Source organism: Bidens hawaiensis, unplaced genomic scaffold (assembly GCF_021521415.1).
Source record: "Bidens hawaiensis isolate Kalapana, Puna unplaced genomic scaffold, B.hawaiensis_p1.1 tig00001463_1, whole genome shotgun sequence".
In the NCBI taxonomy this organism is placed as follows: domain Eukaryota; kingdom Viridiplantae; phylum Streptophyta; class Magnoliopsida; order Asterales; family Asteraceae; genus Bidens; species Bidens hawaiensis.
In genome coordinates this window covers 456,296-467,849 of record NW_027491083.1, presented here as the reverse complement: position 1 = coordinate 467,849, position 11,554 = coordinate 456,296, and the positions used below count along the sequence as shown (strand labels likewise).

Sequence of the window (11,554 nt, the reverse complement as noted above, 5' to 3'; positions counted from 1 at the left end):
CTGATCTTGAAGATCCCTTCCCACTGCTAGGATAGATTTAGCTTGTATAGATTTATTTTCTTGTAGGCGGGTAGTTACCCGGCCATTCTTGTAATGAATATTTATGAAATAAAAATCTTTGCGCGGGTAAGACCGCTTCTTTTATTGGATTCCTTGCTTTATAAACGTTATATGACTTGCACACTTTAGTTTAAATTAGCAATTTTCCAAGTGTAGAATAAGTTAACCTTTGAACGTGGTAGATAATAGGTTGAAGTTTTGCTTCCTCTTTCGTGATTGTGCGGGTAGGACCGTCACTTGCACTTTGTAGGATGGCTAAACTTTACCATCTGACCTGCGTGTAGGTTTTCCTCATCTTTTTATGAAATTTCTAAGTGTTTAGGATAAGTTAACTTTTGAACGTGGCAGATAATAGGTGTGAAGTTTCGCTTCCTCTTTCGTGATTGTGCGGGTAGGACCGTCACTTGCACTTAGTAGGATGGCTAAACTATACCTATATCTGACCTGCGTGTAGGTTTTTCTCATCCTTTTGTTAGAAATTTTCTTTTGAACCGTTCGACGCGCGGTTGTCAATAGGTTAGTGTTCGGTTCCCTTTTTCATGATTCATGCGGATAGACCGGCACTTTCATTTAATGGGATACCTGAACTTTTCCCCTTCAACTGACCTGCGTGAAGGTTTGTCGTTTTTTGGGTTTATGCGGGTTTTGCCGCCTTCCCCATGCAACGACTTTCCACGTAATTATGCGGTGAAAACCGGCATATTAGTGTTGAATAAGTTAACCGTTCGACGCATGGTTGTTGATAGGTTAGTGTTCAGTTTCCTCTCATGATTCATGCGGATAGACCGGCACTTTCATTTAGTGGGATAACTGAACCTTTCCCCGTCAACTGACCTGCGTGAAGGTTTCCCGTTTTTTGGGTTTATGCGGGTTTTGCCGCCTTCCCCATGCAACGGTTTTTCACGTAATTATGCGGTGAAAACCGGCATATCCGTGTTGATAGTTCATAAAGTATAAATGTAAAATCATCAGCATCGATGTTTTAAGGAGAATCATTTCCATTAGAAGTGGCTCTTGGCCTTTACAAATTTGGAATTGATTTACATGCAAACTGTGTAAATGAGCTCCCTTCCATGTTGTTGGGATGGGAGTGCCATCGAGCCGATACGCACCTGGTTCGGGATCTCGTTCTTTACGCAGCATGTAGTCTCCACATTGAAGCTGGAATTTTATTCGTGTTTTCCCCTGCTGGTGTTCTACACGCATTAGACTGGTCAGCGTTCATTGCGCCACGAGGTGCGCGAGCGTCCCATCTCTGACAAATGCTTCGACCATGTCCTTTACGTCTATGCATTCTTCAGTGTTGTGGCCTTTTGTCCTGTGAAAGTCACAGTATTTGCTCCGATCAGCATTGTGACGATGTCGGATTATTTGAGGCTTTGGCCATGGGAGCTCCTCGGTGGCGAATATCTCAGTGACGCTTTTGGTGAACGGCGTCCATCTTGAGTTCTGGTTCGACCGTACGTTATCCCTTCCGCCTAACCGATGTTGCAAGCCGGATGAGGTGTCAAAGTTTACCCTTGACTGCCAAATGCCTAGCTTTCGCTTTTTGTTTAATCGGGCGGTAAGGACGTTGTCTTCCCTTGTTTTCTGGGTGTAGAGGTTTGTGCTCTGAGGGAGATCTCTACCCAGTTGCTTCTCCGTTTCCGCAAAGCGTTTAGCTGCTGTCATGATGGCATCCCATGTGGATGGCATGCCATCTTTACCCGTTAAGGTGCGGATGAGCTCTGGGTCGTTCGCGCCTTGAATAAAAGCAGCGCGAACAAGATCTTCGCTAATGTTACCCAGGCTTAGCTTCTTCGAGTTGAAGCGAGTGATGAAGTCTAGCAAAGATTCATCTTCCTCTCGAATGCATTTGAGGATTGTCCATTGCTCCTCGGTATACTTTCTTTGCTGGCTAAAGTGTTGGTTAAACTTCTGTTGGAAGTCTGCCCAGTCGTAGATGTGGTTAACCGGTAGACGATCGAACCACGCTCTAGCAGCCCCCACAAGTGTCATTTGGAACATGTAACACCACGTAGGTTCCGTCCAACTACTGACGGTTGCCCCCGCTATGAATCTGTTCAAATGATCATCTGGGTCAGATATACCATCATATGTGCCTATGGTTGACATTTGTTTGGCACTTTTTGGGGCGATTGCTTCCGCAATGTCCTTTGCAAATTTGGACGTTCCCGCATTTGCAACGTTTGGTCTGAATGTTTTGGAGAAGTCACGTGGACTTCCACCTGTGTTTTTTGGTTTGAAGGCTTGTCCAAAATGCCTTGTCGGTTGGGAGTCCGTTTCCCTATGCTTCCATTTTGCCCTATGGCGAGGGTTCGCGTCGGAGTCGGATTCCTCCGAGTCAACGCCCAAGTATTCGAATTCGTCGGCCTGTTGGACGGAACGCAAGCGTTCGTCCAACTCAGCTTGGAATTCCTTTTGTCGTGCCTCCGCCCATGCCTTAACTTCATCGAGAGTTTGGCGGGGGAATCTTCGTTTCTCAAACTGGGTTTCGGTGAATCCTAGTGAGCGATTATTTACTGCACTTGCCCCAGCTTGGGTAACTGGGGTAGTGTTCGTAATATTTACTTCACTTGCCCCGGCTTGGGTAGCCGGGGTAGTGTTTGTAAAAACTGTGTAGCCGGTATTCCCCCCAGTAGCTGGGGTTGTGGTTACCGGAATTTCTTTAACCATCTTTCTAAAAGTTTGAAAAAACTGGAGGAAAATGTTCTAGCTTTATGCACGGATGGCGCCAATGAAGAAACACTAACCGGACCCCAGGCAGATTACGAGTAACCTGGGGGTTAGATAGACGTTTCCCACGAGGGGTTAGACCCAGAGAAGATGGTTCTTCTGATAACCTGCAAAACAGACACCGTGAGCTTGTCACTCAGAAGGGGGGGTTCCTCCTTGTGACCACCCTCCGGCGTGAGAATCAGACTAGATTGCTCTTTAAATATAAATGTATATTAAGAGATTGCTAGAGCAGATATCAGGTATAATATGGTAAGATATGATAAGATGAGATGGTCATACCATTTGTGGTATTTATAGCCGTAGGTAGGTTTCCAAGGAGGTGTGGCCGGCTGCAACAGTGTTCCTGTTCCACCAACAGTGGCCTACGCACGTGCCCTGCTGGTAGTTGGTGGGTAGGCAGCGGCTGATAGTGACCAGGCCTGCTGTGTACTATTCCTTTTCCACCAACTGCCGGCTACGCACGTGGTATGACAGGAGTTGGTGAGTAGGCAGCGGCTAATAGTAACATACAGTGCAGGAGCATGCTGCTCGCCATACTGTTGTCAATAAGCTGTCGTATCTTTAGTCAGATCTTTTGCCCAACCTCGTCAGGTACAGTACAGAAGATCTTCCTGTATTGTACGGACTGGCTTATTTGGGCGGGAGTATTCCCCCTCCCGCCACTGTGCGGGATTGTTCCCGGCTTTGCTCATTCCTTCAGGTGACACTGAATGAGAGCTAAGTGCCTTGTGCGTGTAGCCTTGCTGCGCGGGTGGCCTTCCCTAATGGCTTGTATCCGAGGCTGCGGGGACAGGCGGAGTCCTTCACCATTGGAAGGCATTTCCTGCGGGAACAGCTTGCGTACTGCGCGTAAGGACGTCACGTCTCTGAGCTTGGTTGGTCCTGCGGATCCAGTTGGTTTCTGCGCAGACGTCCCTCTTCAAGGTTAGTCTTGCGGGTCCAACTGGGCTCTGCTGGGACCTACCTCTTCACCGACCCTCAAAATTTTCAGAATCCATAGAAGTTTCAAATCTGGCCTATTCCAATTTCCTACTCAAGTTGTTTACTAAAAACTACATTCAATATTCATATTCTTTTTAAGAGTTTCATTTCTTTAAACAAAGTCAAGTTTTCCCTTGCGCACAAGTTCATTCGTTTCATCAAAACTAGAGCAATGCATTCATTGGAACATAGATGTTCATAAACATGAGCGGGGATATATATGTGTGGGTTATGAAGCTATAATCTTATCGCTCGGTTTATATGTAACATCCGACATTTAAAATAATAAGTAAAAGAATTTTATTAATTTAATTATGAGTTATCATTTAATTAGGTAAATAATAATAATAAGTTGGGTAGTGGGCTTGGAAATAAAAGATGGATTAGGGAGTGATTATGAGTCTAGATTCATGGGCTTGGGGGTATTTAAACACTCTAAACCTTCCTAAAACCCTAAACCCCTCGTTCCATCTTTACCTGATTGCCTCCACACACTCAAAACACACAAACACTCCTCCTTCCATTTCGGTCTAGGTCCGAAGAAGTAAACAGGTTGTTTGTATCCGATCACCTTAAGCAAGCAAGAAACATACCAAGATTCAAGTGTTGTTCAAGAAGTTAATCCTTCTCAAAACATGATAGAATTGTAACATAAATTCGATGACCCACTTACAATTTTGAACTGTTAATCAACAAACCTAAACCAGCAGGTTTGACTTTCGCCAGGTAAAAGCCTGCAATTGGTTCCTTTGTGATCTGTATAAACACTATTTGTTTCATCTGTTGAATCAATTACTCTGCACTTGCATGAACTTTTCTAAAATATTAGTTGTTGCACAAAAAATCTGACTATATAGATAGCACCGTGAGCCCAACATTTGACTAAGCCTGGCCAAATTGTACGTAAATCCAACTGTATTCTTTAACATAAACAACTGTATTATCAAAGTGTTATAAACTGCTAGAAATAACAAATTTTGTGACCACTCAACACGAGGCGCCTTAAACTAGTATATTATTATAATTGTAGAAATACAGCCTTATAGTTATTCTATCAAACAACTAAAGAACAATATCATGATCTACAAACTCACACACACTACATTATGTAAAATGTAACTAAAAGTTGACAAGCAATGTTTTAATATCGGTTTATATGCCAGATATTGCATTCGATTTGGTACCATAAACCGAAGACATGAAACGCGATATCTCATGTAACAGCTCTTCAGCTTTAGCTTTGTCAATAGCTTCAACCCCGTGATGACCATCACTGTAGAAACATGTGCACTCTACACCTTTCAACTCTAAAGCCTTTGCGAACTCTATCTGACGATCCATCATCAAATCCCCATCACGAATGACCATCATCACCCGCCAGCCAACATCTTTGATCCGACCCATATCGTCGAGACTACCCCTCATCATGTTGCAATACTCATGGTCATGAGTTGCACCGACAGGGAGTGCCAAATTCCACGTCGTATCGCTTAAGGATAATGTAATGAGAAACCCGGTGGACGCCAGTCTGACCTCTGATTCTGTCCTGTCCACTCCTCCAATGAACAGATTGTGCAAAATCAAACCTTTAATTATCAAGGGCTCAAGATCACGATACACGTAGTGCTGCATGGTAGACTAGGTTTGCACCAGCACTACTTCCCATTAAGTAACAACTAGAGAAGTCAGCAAACTCGGTCAACCATGGATCCAATGCAAAGCCTCTACCCCGTCGTCATAGGCAGCTGGGAGGCGGTGCTCACCACCACAACACGAAGGTATGCTGCTAGTTGGTCACAAAAGTCATGATTTATGGTTGTAGCCGTAGTCATGAAAACAAAGCCACCCCCGTGGAAGAAACTAAGAGAGGGAGCTTTTCCAATGGGGTAACGCCGGTTTTGTTGGTATAGTTGATAGTTATATCTTTGGAGAGGGCGGGAGTGTCGGAATCTGGAAGGGAGCTTGGGAAGGATACGAGGCGAGTGAGTGTATGAACCGTCGGCATTAAGTTCCACAATGGGTTGGGTTTCACCGACCAGTGATTTTTCATCGGACATTCTGCACTCTGGATATGAATGTGACGGTAATGTATACCAAGTTAGTTACGAATGAAGCTGAATATATAAAACGTCACAAGTGGCTATGGATTGACTTTACTTTGTTTTCCATGTCTAATAATTATCACACTACCCCATTCATTTTGTTTTCTATGTCTAATAATTGCGCCAGTTTGTCTAACCAATATAACGCCATGTGTTATTGGATTTGTTGGAGATTTGGATGAGAAAAATATGTTCACGTAGACGACTGACATGTAGACACATTTTTTTTCTCAGTGATACATTCTCGAAAAAGGGTTTAACGGAAGGGGTTTGGTTGGTGATTAGATTATTATTATTATTTATTTGTTTATGTTAGTTTATATATTAAGTATAAACGTATGTAATTAAATATTGTTAAATAGAATCAAAATTAGAAAAAAAAAATACACTTAAAATTAGAAAAGAGGCAAGTTTCATCAAATTTTAAATTAAAAATAAAAATAGAGGAAAAAAAAGCCTCATAAATACAAATAAATTAAGCATAACTAAAATATTCAAAATTAACTAAAAAAGCAAATAAAGAATTCAATTTATAACTCAACTGGTCTCAAATCTTACTCGTGGCATTATACCAATCACTCAAAAAATAAAAGAAAATAATAGAATATTTAATAGAGAGAACTATGGTTTTCGTCCCTATTGTTTGTTCAAATTTGCTATTTCAGTCCAGAAGTTTAAATTTGTTATGTTTATCCCTAAGTTTTCATTTACATTGCAATTTTCGTCCATAAGGGTTCGCTTTCATTGCGATTTTCGTCCAAAATATGTTAATGAGATTGACGAAAATTACAATGAAAATGAAACCTCGGGGACAAATAATAAATTTTAAACCTTTTGGACAGAATTAACAAATTTGAACAAATCACAACAAACCGCAGTTTACTCTAAAAATCTTTCAAATTTTAGAAACGAATAGCAACAGAGAAGCGCATATAATTTACATTGGTTGCTGCAAGCCATGATTTAAAGGAAGCTTGGATATCATATCATGTACCTTTATTAGTGTTACAAGCACATCATAATCCTTAGGACTTATATGGTAAATATATTAATTGTTATAGTTATAGTGTTTTTTTATTATATATTGTTAGTTGCTTTCTTTTGCAAATATGAACATATATTTATTGTTTTGTTGTTATTCATGCAGTCCGTGCTACCTGATATGTGCCTCCTGCAATACATGTCGTAAGTTGGATTTTGGTTAATAAGCAAGGTACAATTTTTATCAATTTTTTTTTCCCTTTATATATAGTTATTTAATTAGCCAATTGTTATGTTTCAAGCCTTCAAGGTTGACTGCATTAGCATTGGATAGTCAATGTTAAATATGAAATGCACATGGGAAGGATTAACTACCCACTACATGATAAACAAATAGAACGATAAGAATAATAATAAAATAAAAAATCTCATTATGTTGTCTTATTATAGGCTATATTTGTAATGGGGTGTACTGTGTACAAATAGGAAAATGTATAGCCGGATACATGTAATATAAATTTTTGATGGGGTGTACAACTAGGAAAATGTATAGCCCCAATACATTTAATATGGGTTCCTCGGTTTTAACCAAATTGAGTTTTACAGGAACCAAACGATTATATGATCAGTTAATCGAATCGAAAATCGAATGTGTAATTTGGTTTGGTTTTGATTTGAAATCAATTTATCTATTTCCGCATTTAATATCTTAGAAACATAAAAGCTTACCGCTCTTATCATTGATGTAAAATAGCTTCAAGTTCTGACTATTAGCATACGTTATATTAGGAGAATATTGTACAGTTATTGTATAGCTATATTTCCTATCTTGGAGCCTTAGAATAAGGCATTACCATTATTGTATACATCTATATATATCAATTGAGTAAATGAAAGGGGCTGGCAATTGAATCCTTTAATGACCATGATTTCCTACTCTAACATGGTATCATCCTTCTAAACCCTAGCCGCCGCCTAGGCTAATCTCCGATCCTGCAACACCCGTCGCTTCCACCATACTGCTTCTTCAACCTCTTCAATGGCAGCCATGCACCCTGCCTTAACTGTCAACAATATCCGAAACTTTATTCCTCTCATCCTAGACCTCAAAAACGGCCAATATACGTCATGGGTTGAATTATTCACAATCCATTGCACTGTCTTCGAAGTGCTCGATCATATCATCCCAGCCGATACTCCTTCATCCTCCTCCAAAGAAACAGACAAAGACAAAGCTTCACTCGTTGGGGTCACTTCTTGGGACCAGTTGGACGCCATTGTTAAACAATGGATGTATGGTACGATCTCTCAAAACCTTCTCATGACGGTTATCAAACCGAAAGCCACCGCGAAGGAGACATGGGAAGCCATTGCCCATTTATTTCAAGACAACCAAGCATCCAATGCAATAGCATTGAAAACCCGCTTCACCAACATGAAACTTGAATCTTTTCCAAATATTTCAGCCTACTGCCAAGAACTCAAAGTAATAGCTGACCAATTAGCAAAAGTGGAGGCACCGGTTTCCGATGTCGACCTTGTCTTACAACTTGTTACCGGTCTAACAAACACTGAGTATGATGCAATTGGTATGTTCATCAGTCAAACCGTACCCCTACCATCATTCTATCAAGCTAGATCTCGGCTTACACAAGAAGAAACTAGAAGGGTTGGTAACCCGTCACATACCGCCGCTGGCACTGCTTTGCTCACTGCACTAAACAACCCGACACGGGACTCCTATGGTCGAGGGACACCTAATGACAGTCGGGGTTCCTATGATACTTCCCATCGTGGGCGTGGCCGTGACTCTCGTGGTCGAGGTCGTGGTCGATGTGGTAGAACTCCACCCAACCAACACAACCCTCACACTCAATCCACTCCAGGAACCTACCATCCATCCTACACTAATCAGTGGGGATATAACCCACCAACCCTCAACACACCTTATTTCCACACCCCACCTACACCACATCCCACTGTTCCCTCAAATCGACCTCACTTCCCAACTGGACCCAACCCACATGCTGGCATACTTGGTCCACACCACAAGAACAAGCCAACTACTGTCCGCAAGCTCATTACACTCAGTATCATAACCAATTCGTACCAACCAACATAGAGCAGACACTGCACACTATGACCCTCAACCCGGACTTGCAGTGGAATCTTGACATCAGCGCCACAAATCACATGACCAACAACACAGGTACTCTCTCATCTTATTTTAATAACCGCATTTCGAACAATATTATTGTTGGCAACGGGTTTCAAAATCCAATATTAGGGACCGGTTACACCAAATTTCATACCTCATTTAAACCCATACATGCCAATAATATTCTTTATGCACCCAACCTTATCAAAAATCTATTATCTGTTCATCGCCTTACTATTAATAATCTTATATCCATTGAATTTGATCCTTTTGGTTTTCTTGTGAAGGACTACCTAACGCGGATTCCTATCCTCCGCAGCAATAGTACCGGCGATCTCTACCCGCTCAACCTTTCTACCAACACCAAGTTCACCAGTCCCACCACCTTTGCTGCTTTATCACAGGACCTTTGGCACAAAAGACTAGGACATCCTGGCAATGATTTATTGAATTTCTTGAATAAACATCCTGTTATTTCGGTTAATAAACCTTTTGTTAAACGAGTATGTAAGTCATGTGTTTTTGGCAAACATGTTAAACTTCCTTTTTATGAATCACTTTCTACTACTTATCTTCCGTTTGATATATTGCATAGTGATTTATGGACTTCTCCGGTGCTTAGCACCAGTGGTCACCGGTACTATATTTTATTTCTTGATGATTTGACCAATTATTCATGGGCTTTTCCTCTAACCAATAAATCACACGTGTTCTCCATCTTTCTTAACTTCCACAAATATATACAAACCTAGTTTAATATTAGCATTAAATCCTTTCAATGTGACAACGGAACTAGATACAATAACAAACCGTTTCATGATTTTTGCTCTAAAAATGGCATGGTTTTCCGTTTTTCTTGCCCTCATACATCGTCTCAAAATGGAAAAGCCAAACGCAAAATCCGTTCAATTAACAATATTATCCGCACTCTTCTCACCCACGCTTCCGTACCCGAAAATTTTTGGCATCATGCTCTACAATTGGCCACTTACCTCATAAACATCCTACCTAGCAAAACAAAACAAAATTGCACCCCTACTTATCTTCTATACAACAAACACCCCACATACTCACATCTTCGTACTTTCGGTTGCCTTTCCTACCCACTTCTCCCTTCCACTTCCATCAATAAACTTCAAAATCGCTCCTCACCTTGTGTCTTTCTCGGTTATCCCACCCATCATCGGGGATACAAATGTTATGATCTGTCCACAAGAAAAATCATCATTTCTCGACACGTCGTTTTTGACGAGTCCATTTTTCCTTTTGCCTCACAAAACATCCCCCCACCATCATATCACTTTCTCCATTCAAATCTAACTAATTGTTCATCCTTCTTTTGGCCCACCTTCTCTCCTGGAACCATAAACAACTTCTCACCAACTCAAACTTCCTTATCTACCCTACATTCTGATCCTACAACCACAACCCAATCACCACCAATCACAACGGATCCTGTACCCACAACCACAACAATCTCGGCCCAACCTATTTCTCCCATCTCGGCCCAAACACCCTCGGATCCCTCCACCACCCCTTCTAGTCCCACCACCCCAACTCATAATTCTCAAACCACCACACCCGTACCCACCTCACCATCATCCTCCACCACATCTTCCACATCATCTACTAGCCCTACACCCGACCACTCCTCACCCTCCCCACCCTCACCACCACCTACCCGGACCATAACAACTCGAAGCATGGCCGGAATTACCAAACCAAAACCCATCTTTAATCTTCACACCAACACCACCCTTGAACCTATACCTCGTAACCCGTCCGATGCTCTAGCCAACCCGTTTGGACCCGTGCCATGCAAGACGAGTTCAATGCTCTTATTAAAAATGAGACATGGGAGCTAGTACCCCGCCAGCCGAATATGAATATAATTTGGCGTATGTGGATTTTTAAACATAAAACTAAATCAGATGGGTCACTTAAGCGATATAAGGCTCGTTTGGTGTGTGATGGCAGCTCTCAACAGGTGGGAGTTGATTGTGATGAGACTTTTAGCCCGGTCGTGAAGCCGGCAACTATTCGTACAGTTCTTGACATAGCATTATTTCATGCATGGGACATAAGTCAACTTGATGTGCAGAATACTTTTCTCCATGGGAACCTATCGGAAACCGTGTATATGCATCAACCTATGGGTTTTCGTCATCCACATTTACCACATCATGTTTGTTGGCTCAAGAGATCGTTGTATGGGCTAAAACAAGCACCACGGGCATGGTACCAATGATTTATAGATTGTGTAACCACTTTGGGGTTCCGACAAAGTTCGTGTGATCACTCGTTATTCATCTACACGCATGGTCATTGTACCGCCTATCTTCTCTTATATGTGGACGACATCATTCTCACTACTTCATCCGCTACCCTCAAACAGCGTATCTTGACAAACTTGTTGGGTGAATTTCCTATGAAAGACCTTGGACCCTTGAGCTATTTTTTGGGCCTATCAGTCTCACGGGATCCGAATGGCTTATTTCTCTCCCAAACAATGTACGCATTGGATATCCTTCAA

The 11,554-nt window shown here is 41.7% G+C and overlaps 1 pseudogene; it reads right to left on the bottom strand.

Annotated features, from left to right (window-relative positions):
• Positions 1–4,783: 4,783 nt before the first annotated feature.
• LOC143580014 (carboxylesterase 1 pseudogene) lies at positions 4,784–5,837 on the bottom strand (annotated as a pseudogene).
• Between the last annotated feature and the right edge of the window lie 5,717 nt (positions 5,838–11,554).